Source organism: Triticum aestivum, chromosome 7A, assembly GCF_018294505.1.
Source record: "Triticum aestivum cultivar Chinese Spring chromosome 7A, IWGSC CS RefSeq v2.1, whole genome shotgun sequence".
In the NCBI taxonomy this organism is placed as follows: Eukaryota; Viridiplantae; Streptophyta; class Magnoliopsida; order Poales; family Poaceae; genus Triticum; species Triticum aestivum.
In genome coordinates, this window is record NC_057812.1 from 18,270,492 (window position 1) to 18,283,577 (window position 13,086).

General features: G+C 49.2%; 1 pseudogene; it reads right to left on the reverse strand.

Moving 5' to 3' along the window:
• Positions 1-263: 263 nt before the first annotated feature.
• Positions 264-8,054, reverse strand: LOC123147170 (disease resistance protein RPM1-like; annotated as a pseudogene).
• Between the last annotated feature and the right edge of the window lie 5,032 nt (positions 8,055-13,086).

Sequence of the window (13,086 nt, forward strand, 5' to 3'; positions counted from 1 at the left end):
CAATTTCGCATCTACGAGACGTGTAGGACTACCGCCTTGTCAGATCCACAGTGGAACCCCAACTTTTCATCTAGTTCGTGTGCTCGGTTTATTATCCGCAATTTCAGTTGCAATTCACCTTTATTCTTGCCGGTTCTTCGGTTGCTTGCAGGAACTTGAACCTCGTTGTTCAGGTTGATCGTGCCTACGGCAAGGTCAATAACCATCGGAGATTGGTTTAGCGATTGTCGAGGCGTATCATCGGGTACGGTATAGCCGGATCGTCAAGGTCAAAATCCACCAAATCGATAATTATCCCCACTCTCATCGAAAGATCGGGCCGCCGTCACATCAGCCTTGAGAAGACACAACTTGCAGATTGGAAGAAACACGTTGTCAGCTCCATGGGCTGCGGCCAAAACAGATACACCCTTCTCCATCTCCGAAAGGGGCTCCCTGCCCCCTCGCCTGGCTCGAGGCGCCGATCCGTCGGAAGATGGAAATGCTCTCCCTAGAGCTAGGATGATTAACCGCCACCGAAGCCACCGGGAAGACCAAACCAGAGCGCCGCCAACATGCAGCGCCGGGCTCAACAAGGAGAACCTTGGCACTGAGAGGAACTGCACACGAGGAGAAGCAAATGCACGGCGCGAGACTGTTGATGACAAAGCTGCAATGGAGGAAGCCTAAACAGCCTCCAACCACGTAGCCGCCGAATGCCTACCAACGGAGCAGACTCGCCATCGCCCCAAAACTCACCCAAGGCGGCACCTTCATGAAGGAGACGGCGCCACGGGCGTCGCTGCCGCCCAATCCTGATGGATTTTGGCTTTCGCCCGAAAACGAGCAGGGAAGAAAGGCAAAAGGGGGAGGGAAGTACCAAAACGGCGCCTACATGTAGGGGACGGCGCCCGCGGGCGTCGCCGCCGTCATGGCCGGCTGAGTCGGCCTGGATTTCTCCGGGTACTCCACCGCCCCCAGCCCCAGCTTCAAACACGGCGCCATCAGCCAGGGACGACCGAAGACCGGATCTGAGAGGGGATCTGAGCGTTGGAGGCGAAGGCGTCAGATCCGGACGGGGGGCCCCGCAGCCCGGCGTCCAGCAGCCTCCACCCGCCGCCACCTTGCCGCCCGAGCGGCCAAGGCAGCCGGCCAGCACCCGCGGCCGCCGCTGGCTGAAAACGGCGTCGCGCCACCACCCGAGGCCGCCGCCTCGGCTCCAGAGCCCCCCGCGCGCGACGGAGCAGGCAGATCCTCGCCGCCATCTTCCTCGGCGGGCGCGCGGCTTGCCGGCGACCCCCTCCGGCGGCGACGAGGTAGAGGGGAAGGGGAGGGGGCCCGGCGGCGGCTAGGGTTGGCGCCGCCCAAGTCGCCCCTGCGGGAGCGACGCGGGGGCCGGGGGGGGGGGGGGGGGAGAACTTGGTCCAGTCTGATAGTCAACTGATGTTCCAGCTGGGACCGGAAGCGGAAGGAGTCCAAGAAAATAGTATTTGACTTTTGATCAACTCCATGGCGAAGAACTGATTGTCGGCGACGGCCTCTGGTCCTCTGGAAATGACGTTGTAGCTTGCTCCAATATCACGGGAGGATTGAATTGGAAGAGACAGTCTTGGCCCAACCGTTAATTCTGCCTGAAAGATTGCAGAGGTGTCGGTGTCATCATCACCGACTCTTTCGAATTGATTCAACTCATTAAACTGTCTAGCTAGCATCGAGGTTAAATGGAAACACGCACCAGGATATTGTGGCGTCTCTTGCAGTTGTCATGCCACCCCTCCTGAGTACTCCATTTGTATCTTCCTGCACCTCCAGCTGAACCTGAATGCATATACAATACCGAGAACTAGTTCATTCCATCAGTCTGAGATGTAGCAGCCAGGAACTGTAAATATATGTGCAAATAGGGGTACGTGTAAATATATGTGTTCACAGGCGTGAAAACATTGCCAGGAACTGTAAGTACTGAAAATGTAACATGATGGCTACATAAACAAAACGAGATGTGGCGTGTTGTGCTGACCACATTGAAGTATGATCTCTTCTGAGTCGCCTCCTTAAATCCAAGTGTCTGGCTGCCTGCTATGCCCATATATAATCAGGTGCGGCTTAAAAATGCGTGGGCTTGTGGTGGAACTGAAAGGAAACTAAATCGAGCCAACACAAAAAAGAAACAGAGCAAGATTTGAGCCGTACCTGCAGAGTGTAGCTTGTGGTAGAACTGGCAGGATTCAGTCAGCATGAATTGTAAGTGTAGAGCAGGTCATCTTGGCTGTTTCAAAAAACCGGACAGAGTTCAGATTAATTAGCACATCGCACTCCATAGCTTCTATGTACTACTAGTTGAACGAAAGAGAATCAATTAGATGACCTGAGGTTTCTCGTCACTACCGCTGCTTCAGGCTCAGCATGGGGAGATGACGATTCCTCCGTTGCTTCCTCCACTTGGATAACAACACCCCCCGGGTCGTGATGGCTCCGTTCCTTGGACAGTCGCAGCACGGGACTGTTGGGGTGTGCGTCCACTTCACTTTGCAGCATACCAAGCTTCGCCACTCGACCATAGGAACCAAGTGAGATCTCCTTGAGCTTTAGAAGCTGGTTGACTCCAATAATTCCTGATGCCAAGTTGCACCAACGGATATGTATCATTGCCAGCTGGGGTGAGGTGCCATCCTCAAATTTGACCTCTCTCAGTTCCGCCAGACAAATATCAAGTTTCTTGAGATTCAGGAATGCTCCCGTTTTGAACGCCAACTTCTCCCCAATATAAGAGCCGCTTCCAAGACGAAGGTGCATGAGGTTGGGAGGTGGCCCTAGTATTTCCATGACTTTACCTTCTTCCTTTATTGCGCTGCCCCTTAAGTAAAGCTTGACCAAATGCATCAGACTGCCAACCCAGCCAGGAATCTCTCCAAGGGTTCCCTCCAACTTCAGACTCCTCAACAGGGGAGGAGGAGAGTTGACAACATGCAGCCACTCGAGTGAACCATCGACAACAAGGGAGCGGAGGCAAGTGAGCTTCTGAATGGCATCACAGAGTATCCTGCATTTCTGCTTGGTAGCCCCTTTTGTAACCACCCTCAGTTTTCTCAGCTGCACAAGCTCACCTAGCTCTTTAATTGCTTTGCAGCTAGTTCGTCTGATGTCCACGACTTCTAGTATTTGCAGCTCTTTCAGTTTGCTGATTCCTCTGGCACCCTCACACCAATTGACCCTGACCAACGGCTAGACCAGGCCATGTGTAGCTCAGCAACTTTCTTGGTACGCTTACTAGGATCAACCAAAGGTGTGCACAACATGGGCAGACAAAGTGTTTCCAGCAAGCATTCCTTGGGGTCATACAGCTTAAAGTGTGCGTACCAATTCCTTCTGGTACAACGGAGACTGTGCAGACTCTTGAGTTTACTAATCTCAGTTGGCAGTCCTGTAATATAACTGTTTGTAATGTTCAAAGTACGCAAGCCCTTTAATTTTCCAATGGATATAGGAAGCTTATAAATATGTGAATACCGTTGAGGATCAGAAAAATTCACATACTTCAAGTGGCGCAACAATCCTATGTTGCTGATATCCTTTTGTGTGACCTGAAACTGTGCATTCTCTAGATCCAAGGCTCTGAGCATTCTTATATCAGGTGAACAAACCGAAGATGATGGCTCCAATGGTCTCTCACCAAACATGGTTAATGACCGGACATGGTTCCAGTCCATGCCTATACTTTGGCACTCGCTACCATGGTATGCTACATGGCGAAAGGTCTCCTCTCTGACACTAGTCACATTATCTTGTGCCAAGTAAACAAAATTTTCACCCCTAGAAATCGAGATCATGACATCACGCACAACATCATGGACTCTACAGCTCTTAACAATTCCTTCTATGTTCACTCTTGAGGGCTGAATCATGCTTCGGTTGATTAGCTCGGTGAAATAACTTATTCCAACATCTTCGATGTTTACTCCACCTCTGGCTCTAACAAACCCCTCTGCTATCAGACGTCTCCTTTTGATCTCAAAATCCTCAGGAAAGATGCTTAGATACAAAAAGCATGACTTCAGATGAGATGGTAAGTGATTGTTTTTTTTTTTCGAAAAGGAGGATGACCCCCGGCCTCTGCATCTGGAAGATGCATACGGCCACTTTATTAATTATTCTCGAGGACCTTACAAAGTATTACAAACAATATATCTGAATCCACCATCTTGGCAACAAATGCCGCTACTCTTATCCATATGATGAAGGGATGCTAGCTGGGCCACTACCCAAACCACTCACCTAAACCTAACATCAAAAGCCGGAAGCCCCAGCCGAGCCACATACCGGGTCTGGGGCACAATCCGGTCAGACACACTCTTGTGTCGTCGCCGCCATCTTCCACAAGTCCGTCTTCAGATTATATTGAGTCTTCTACTTTGTGAAGGCCACTCCTGCCATCGACGTCACCATGACGCCAGATAGCTACCTCCTCCTGCGCGAGTCCATCTCCGCGCATCGGACGCCGAGCCTCGACAGCGCCATGCCGCCGATCTCCGCCGCCATCAATGAGTGAGATGAAGAACCGCTCCACCACGGCAAGTACAAGGTGAGGAAGGGCGAGGTCGCCATCGAAAACACGGCTGGAAGATAAGCATCGCAGTCACGAGACAAGCCCGGAGCAGCGACGCGGTAGATCAGACAGGCCGCCACCAGGAACCAGATAAACTCGCCATGCACACCCAGCATCCCCATGCCCAAGTCGGCGCCTTCAAGAAGGTGACGATGCTGTGGCGCCGCCGCCGCTTAGCCACCAGGGCTAGGGTTTTCACCCGGACGCAGGGGAAGGGGAGCAGCAGGGGAGGTTTAGCCTCGGCGCCGCCACCAAGGAGGGAATGGTGTCCGGGACGCCATCGACGCCGTGACCGCCACCGGCGGCCAAGGGTTTCCCCCGGCTAAGCACCCTGCCGCCACCTCCGAACCAGACACAACATCAGCAGGCGCGTGCACGCCGGAGATCCAAGCTGGCCGGAGGTCGTGCAACTCGAGCGGACCAGATCGCCTCCGATCTGACGAGGGGAGCCCGGGGCCTCCCCGCACCATGACCAGCGCCCACCGGGACCTCGCTGCCGGCGCAACCGAGGAGATCCGGTCTACCACACCGACGAGCACTCCCCATCGCCGGAGGAGCACCGTCCGTCCCCGCGAGGCCGCCGCCTCAGATCAGCCGGCGCGGATCTGACCAGAACATGACGGCCCTCTTCTTGCAGCTCCGTGCCCGCGTGCCAAGCCGCACGTCGACCAGGAAGCCGAAGCCAGGCGCGTCAGATCGGCCAGATCCGGGCACCAACACCATGGGCGATGCGCAGGCGACCAAGAGACCACTCGCCGTGTCCGAGAGCCCCCCAGCGCCAGCGTAGAAAAGGTCCCCGCCGCCACCGTCGACCGCGAGGCTTCGCCTTGCGGCGTCCTCCGGTGGCGACGGAGAGGACAGACGGGATGCCGCCGCCGCCGGCGGCTAGGGCTGGGGCGTCCGCCCGTGTCGCTCGCACGGGAGCGACGCGGGGGCGTTTCTGTTAAACAATGCGTTTCTGTTTTCTGTTCTCCCTTAAAATGGGAGAGAATTTCACTTCCCGGCCTCTGCACCAACTAGGGATGCATACGGCCATTTTAGTATGAGTACCAAGATATACATGGTCCTCAGATATTTTTAAATGAGTATCAAGATATTTCTTGATGAGTGGTTTCACCACACACCAAACTTGATCCTCAATAAACGGGGGAAAACCCCCGTGCATCACCTGTCAATTCTAGGAATTGAACTCGGGTCGTTAGGCTGCACAACCGCATGCCCAACCACTGAGCCAAGGCTCTCTTTGCATAAAAAATGGGGAGATTTTCACTTCCCGGCCTCTGCACCAACTAAGGATGCATACGGCCATTTTAGTATGAGTACCAAGATAAACATGGTCCTCAGATTTTTTTTTAAATGAGTATCAAGATATTTCTTGATGATTGGTTCCACCACACATCAAGCTTGATCCTCAATAAACGGGGAAAAACCCCTGTGCATCACCTGTCAATTCCAGGAATTGAACTCGGGTCGTTGGGTTGCACAACCACAGACCCAACCATTGAGCCAAGGCTCTCTCTGCATGGTAAGTGATTGTAGCTTAGAGTAACTATCCTTCTCATTGCTTCAAGGCTAGGGTTGACCTCGAGCTCTGAGGGGATTTGATTATATATACTTTCCCACTCTGTAACCTTTTTGGTGGAAAGCATGGCTCCTATAGTGAGTACAGCCAACGGTAGACCCCCACACTTCTTTACTATTCTCTTGACCACAGTCATCATTTCCTTATCATTTTTCATGTCTTCATGTGTTTTCCTACTCTTTCTTAGTAGCAAATGTGTGGCATCCTCGATTTGCAAGTGCTTAAGGTGGTAGATAAGAGAATCAGAAGTGCATTGCTCAGCCAAGCCAGCATCTCGCGTTGTTACTATTATTCGGCTGCCTTTGTTGTTTCTACTAGGAAAAGCAATATCTTGGATCCACTTGCATGCATCTATGGTCCACAAGTCATCAAGAACAACAAAGTACCTCTTATCCACTAACTCCTTTTTGAGATACTCAGAAAGATTTTCTATTCGCACTTCCTTCCCTTCAAGATCTTTCAAGCATTTCAAAAGTGACTTGTTACCCAAAAGTTGCCTAATCATGTCCTTGAGCATCTCTATCTTGGAAAAGGACTGTGATACCGTGACCCAAGCACAACAAGAAAATTTATTCGCAATGTCTTCCTTACTTTCATAAGCCTTCCTTGCAAGAGTAGTCTTGCCTAAACCGCCCATGCCAACGACACATATCACCTTGCAAAGACCATCACTGGAGTTGACATCCACCATCGCAATCAACTCTTGTTTAGCCTTAGCAAAGCCCACAAGCTCTGCCTCATCAATGTTGCTAGCTGAGTGGGTGCGAATATCTTCCGTGTAGGAATTCACCTCATCAATGCTGCTGGAGGCATCAGCGGTGATCAAGTTATAGCGTGTGTTCCTGTTGCTCACTTCTTCAACTCTTGCTTTGAGATCACGGATTTGGCTGGCAATCCGATGGCGGTCTTTCAGCTTGAGCAGCCGTCGAGACCGGCTGTGGCTTCCCACATGCACCATAAATTCATCAAGGCAATCCTCAATACCATAGGCTAGGTCCCTCACTTGCTTAGCCCACACCTGCAGTAGCCTGTTATTTTCCTTGGTTGCTTCGGCGGTCACCAGAAACGCATGCATCGTCTCTAGCTCGTCTTTCATAAACCTGCCCAACAAATTAAGTTCATTAGAACAACTCTACAGCTGGTGAGAACACATGCAACAGAGCAGAGCAGACATAAGTTAGTCATATTTCTTCCTTTATTATCAGGAAATGAAGCATGCAAGTATGCAACAGAGCAGAACACATGCAACGTCTATGAGGCGAGAGCACACATCACAAACAAAAAGACCAACAAAGGATGCATAAGGATTTGATTATTTTTCTGGTCCCATATACTTCTTTTTGAGGGATTGTTAAAACCTTTTTTTGTCGCCTCTCAAATCGTAACTTATGTGTGCTGATGGATGCATGATTTGTCATTCCCAGAAACAAGAAGGGCTGAGCAATTTCTACCAGAATATATACTAGCTAACCATAGAGAAAAAAGGTATTACGGGAAATGAGATCGGTAACAAGTAGCAACTTCCTGTGCGGTGAATGGATCCAAGGAAACAGAGCAGGGCAGAGAAGAGTAGTGAGTGTGTGGGTGATTTGGCATACCAGATGTCCTTGCGGACGCCCATGAGAAGGCTCATCTCGGTGGCCGCGGCGGAGGCGGCCACGCTGATGACAGCGCCCAGCATGGATCTCGCCATGCTCACCACCGTGCTCGCCATGATCTCCGGCCGGCGTTGCTATCTCCGGCACACTGCAGAGTCGAGTGCGCTGGATCGGAGAGGGGAAGAGAAGAGATAGCTACGAGCGTTTACTTGACTCTCGACCTCTCCGGTCTCCCCCGCTCCTGATCCAATAATTGAATCGCACTGCATTCCCATTCCATTGAGCCGACAATATACTCAGTAGCCACTGCTGCAAAATAGTGCTCCCATTGGGGCTCGTGCATGGACTGGACGGGCAGCAACAGTGAGTGCACTAGTGCAGTTGCTCAGTCAGTCCCACGCGGTGCCTTGCATTTCCAGCTAATTGCAGACTATGTTTTGATTCCTTCTCTTTCTTTTTTTTCCGATAAAGAACGATTTTATTATCTCAAAATGTAGCATCAAGGGATACAAAGCATTAAGAGTAACATCCGGTCTCTGCATAACTAAGATGCACACAGCCAAAATCAAAAGTCTAACAAAAAAAAATCATGAAATACAAACCGACAAATCGGCAACAGTAGAGTCCTATAAACCGACACTATGCCTATATCGAAGAAGGTGGTGGACCAATCCGTACGTTATGGTTGCAAGTTCAAATGATAGCTGTTCCTTTTACAATTTTGTCTCGTCCTGCAACCCCATACAAAATAACAACAATATTTGCTTCAAATAACAATAATATTACTTACATACTGTTGTTCTTTTTTGAAAAATAAATTAAGTATTTTGGGGCAAAAAGGAAAAACAAACAAGCATAGAGCATAGTGCGAATCTTACTGTTTTACTCGTGACCATACACAGAGGGGCAATAATGATCTGAACCTCTCTGGCCCAGCTCAGACTAACTAGCTTCCAATTTTACTTCAGATCAACTTTATTCATAGCACGGGAATACCGGACGCATGATTGGGGTGCTTGTTCCAAGAAAAATATCCGTTCAAGAGGCCGGCCATCCGTTACATGATACTTGTCGTGGTTTTAATAGTTGTGTTGAGATGATGATCTAGCTTGCCTGATTCGTTGTGAACTATGAATATGAATATATGAGTGAGGGAGTTATTTTGGCTCCCATGCATACTCTAGGTTCTTGTACTAATTTGTGTGCATACTAGCAAGAATTAGATGAGTCTAGACTTAGAAATGAATATTCGAATTAGATTAGTTTCTTTCTTTGCGTGTAGAGTAATTCTCATGTTTTTATTTACCTCGGGTTCTGCACATCGTTAACATCGGGCTAAGGAAATGTTCGTCTTTTTCTTTTACCGCATATATGTGTTTATTACTTAGTCTAACTTAATTTCAAAAATTCAACAACCTGAAATTGTGAACCATGTGTTTCGTAGAATACATTACTATCACAAATATCTTCCAAATTTTGATAAAAACCACATCTCACTCAAACTTAGAATAGATTGACACTTGCTTCCAAATTTTACAATATTAGTCTTGATGTAGCTTTTCTTTCCTCTCTCGCAAGACGACTAGGGAAAGTGTTCCTTACCTTGATTTCTGCCGACAAGCCTGTGGATTCGCCTCCCCTCCTCATGCCGCTCCAGCAGCCGGTGGCGAGTAGAAGAGTATTGGTGCCTCGGCTCTGGCAAGTAGATATATAGGTAAGGTTTTAGTCCTCGCAAGAGCGACGTTCAAACTGATGGCGGTGATTGTTCTTCCCGTCAGTCTTCCAGGCTCCAATCCAACTCAAGTTCATCCATCAGCATAGACTAGACAGGCATCTGACATAGTTCCTTCCAGCCCCTCTGGGCGGCGAGGTTAGGGGTGTCGAGTTCTTCAGATCGATAAAAGGAGTCTACATTGATGATGCGACTCTAAGGCGCTGGTCCTTAGGGGCACGTGCATGAAGACTTTCATGTGGCAGCGAACCACGGTGTCAGGGATTGAATCCCTCCTCGCCCATAGCCTTCCACAGGATGAGTGTCTTTACTTTCCTCCTAAGGGTAGGAAAATGGGAGCAATGTCGCGTGGAGGTGGAAGGCCTACGGGTCGTCAACTTCTTTCTCGGAGAAGGAACAATGACGACATCTGAGGAATAAGCATTGACTAACTCTGTGCGAGCAGCCACGGCAAGTGGCTATCATCGACAAGGTCGACGAATCATCTCTAGTATTGGAGCGACGATGGCGGCTTGTTCAGGCGGCGACATTGATCGTTCGGTGGTCCATGGAACTTGATGTATTTCATTATGTTTGATGTGATTTGTATTTTCGATGAATCTTTATATTAGATACGATCCTTTTCGCAAAAAATAACATAAAATATATAATATTAACTATAATATTAATAAATTCGGCATTAAGAAATTTAACAACATATGGTTGTCTAGTTTGTCCAAATCCACCAGTAAATTCGGCATCGAGCAACTCATAAGCAACTCAAGAAAGATCTTATTGAGCATCTGTGACGGTTAAAGGGAACATACATGTCAATTGAATTCAAGTTTGAACTATTTTATTTCCAAACATGGTTATATTGTAATATTTACATTTGAACTACTGTCGCATTTTAATATTTTCCCTACACAAAGATTTGATATGCTATTGCTTTTAGTGGTTCGCACTTAAAGGAAAAAAATTGGGAAAAAATTAGGACATAGTTGGATGATCGGTTCCCGTACTTGATGAATAGTTTGAAAGTTTTCTCAAAAAAATGTTAACCATTTCTTTGCATAAACTAAGGGCATCTTCAACGGCGGAAGTAAAAAATTACATTCAGATATGTAGATCACACAGAGACGACTACAAGCACTGGAGCCACCGTCATCGTCCCTCCTTGATCGGAGTCGGGCAAACCGCCGTCTATCAAGAGAAGCGTAAGAAAAGATTAATTTGAGTTAGAGTGAGTGAGACACGGAGTTTACATTTATTACATAAACTTACTTTATTCGATTCCTTCATAATGGGGACAAAAGTTGTGTAGATAGATCACGCCCGCGAATAGCAGAGTCGAGTGCGCTGGATCGGAGAGGGGAAGAGAAGAGATAGCTATGAGCGTTTACTTGACTATCCACCTCTCCAGTCTCCTCCGGTCCTGGTCCAATAATTGAATCGCAATGCATTGCCATTGCATTGAGCCGACAATATACTCAGTAGTCACTGCTGCAAAATACTGCTCCCATTGGGGCTTGTGCAAGAACGGACAGTGCAGCTGTTCATCCAGTCACTCCCACCGGCCACTTGCATTTCTAGCTGTAATTGCAACTAGGTTTTATTTCCCTTTTTCTTCTCCTTTTCTGCTTGCAAGCTCAAATGGTGGCAGTTGGTTCTTCGGAAAAAGCAAATTAAGTACAGTATTGTAGTGAAAAAAAAAACAGCCTGGCGTAGTGGGAATCTTACTGTTTTACTCGTGACCAAACAAAGAGGAGCGATCATGAACTGAACTGGCCCAGCTCAGATTGGCTAATATGAATAGCTTCCATCTTTACTTCACATCAACTTTACTTCAGTGTCTTTGAGTTCACATGGTCTGGCACTATTCATAACACGGGATTACCGGACGCGTGATTGGGGTGCTTGTTTACTTGGATCGGTTCGGTATACCCAAGAAAAATATCTGTAGTTGCGTTGAAATGATCCTGCTTGCCTAATTCTTTGTGAACTATGTATATACATATATGAGTGGGTGAGTTTATTTTGGTTCCATGCGTATTCCAAGTTCTAATACCAATTTGTGCATTCTAGTAAGAACTAAGAACTAGGGTGGTTTCTTTCTTTGCGGAGAGAATATTTTCCATGCGTTTTATACCTTGGGATGTCGTAGCGTCAACAATTATCTGGCTAAGATATGTACTCCCTCTGTCCCACAATATAAGAACGTTTATAACACTACACAGTGTCAAAAATGTTCTTATATTATGGGACGGGGGGAGTACTTCTTTTCTAACGCATACATGTGTTTATTACTTAGTTTGATTAATTTGAAAAAATTTGACAACTTGAAATTATGAACTCATGTGTTACGAAATAGGGTTCCCCGCTTTATATTATAAAGCACGAACACCGATCACAAGGTAACTGCCGGGGCAAACGGCACATCAAGCCCAAAAGGAAAAAGAAGAAGACAAAAATGCCAACAACGGCAGCTCGACAAGCACGAATGGTCTGCCACCACTGCGCCCTCCATCTACGTCCCACCACTCACCATGGCACCGGACCGCCGCGTACCAAACAACACCTCCAAGGAGGAATGCGACACCAACGACGCTGCTGTCCGTACAAGTTCCAGGGTTTCCCTCGGCACGCAGAAGAAGAGCAAGGGATGGGTAGCACTGACGCCCTACAAGAAGGAATGGCGGCACTCACCGGTGTCACCACGTCGGAGCCGGAAGAACCGACAGGGATTTCTCCCGCACCCCCATGCCCCGAACCCCACTAGAACGGAGCCAATCCACCATCTTGCCACCCGCAAGCACGCGTCACCACGGTCTTGGACCCATCCATGCCGTCTTGCTGCGAACACCACCACGAGGTCAAGAGAGCAGAGGCAAGATGCGCCTAGATAGCACGGACGGAGGCACCAGACCCGAAAAGGAGGGAACCGCCTCCACCGCCGTCACGCCAGAGGCCTCTGCCTCCAGAACCGACGCGGATTGCCGACCGGACGCTGCAGCCGAGGCAAACCATGCCACCCGGGCCTGGCCGGGCCCATAACGGGACCGCAAAGCCCCGACCACCGTGCTGCTGCTCGCCAGCAGCCGAGCCGCTGCCTGCCACCAGCCCGACACACCGCCACCGCCTCCTGAGGGTCACGCTAACGCCACGCCTGTCGCCGCCCCGCCCCGACCCAGATGGGGCCCGAAGGACCCAGGTCTGGGCTGGGCGGGTGCCGCCAGCATGCGCCGCCGCCCAAAGGTCGCCCCTGCCCGCGACAGGAACCCCCGCCGCCGCGCAGGACCGCCGCCACCTGAAGACACCGCCCAGACACTACTAGGGAAAACCCTAGTAGTAGCGCTGGTTTTGAGGCTATCAGCAGCGCACGGGTGGCCACGCTACTACTACGGCGCTACAGCTAATTGTTAGTAGTAGCACGGTCTATACTCGCGCTACTACTATTGACTATATCAGCACCGCTTTTCAGGAATACGCTACTATTAATTAGCTGTAGAGCTTTCCTATCCCCGCGCTATTGTTGTATCTTTCATCATTTTTCCCTGCTTTCTACGCCGTTTCAATAAACTGCAATTTCCAGATACTAAATATCAATTTC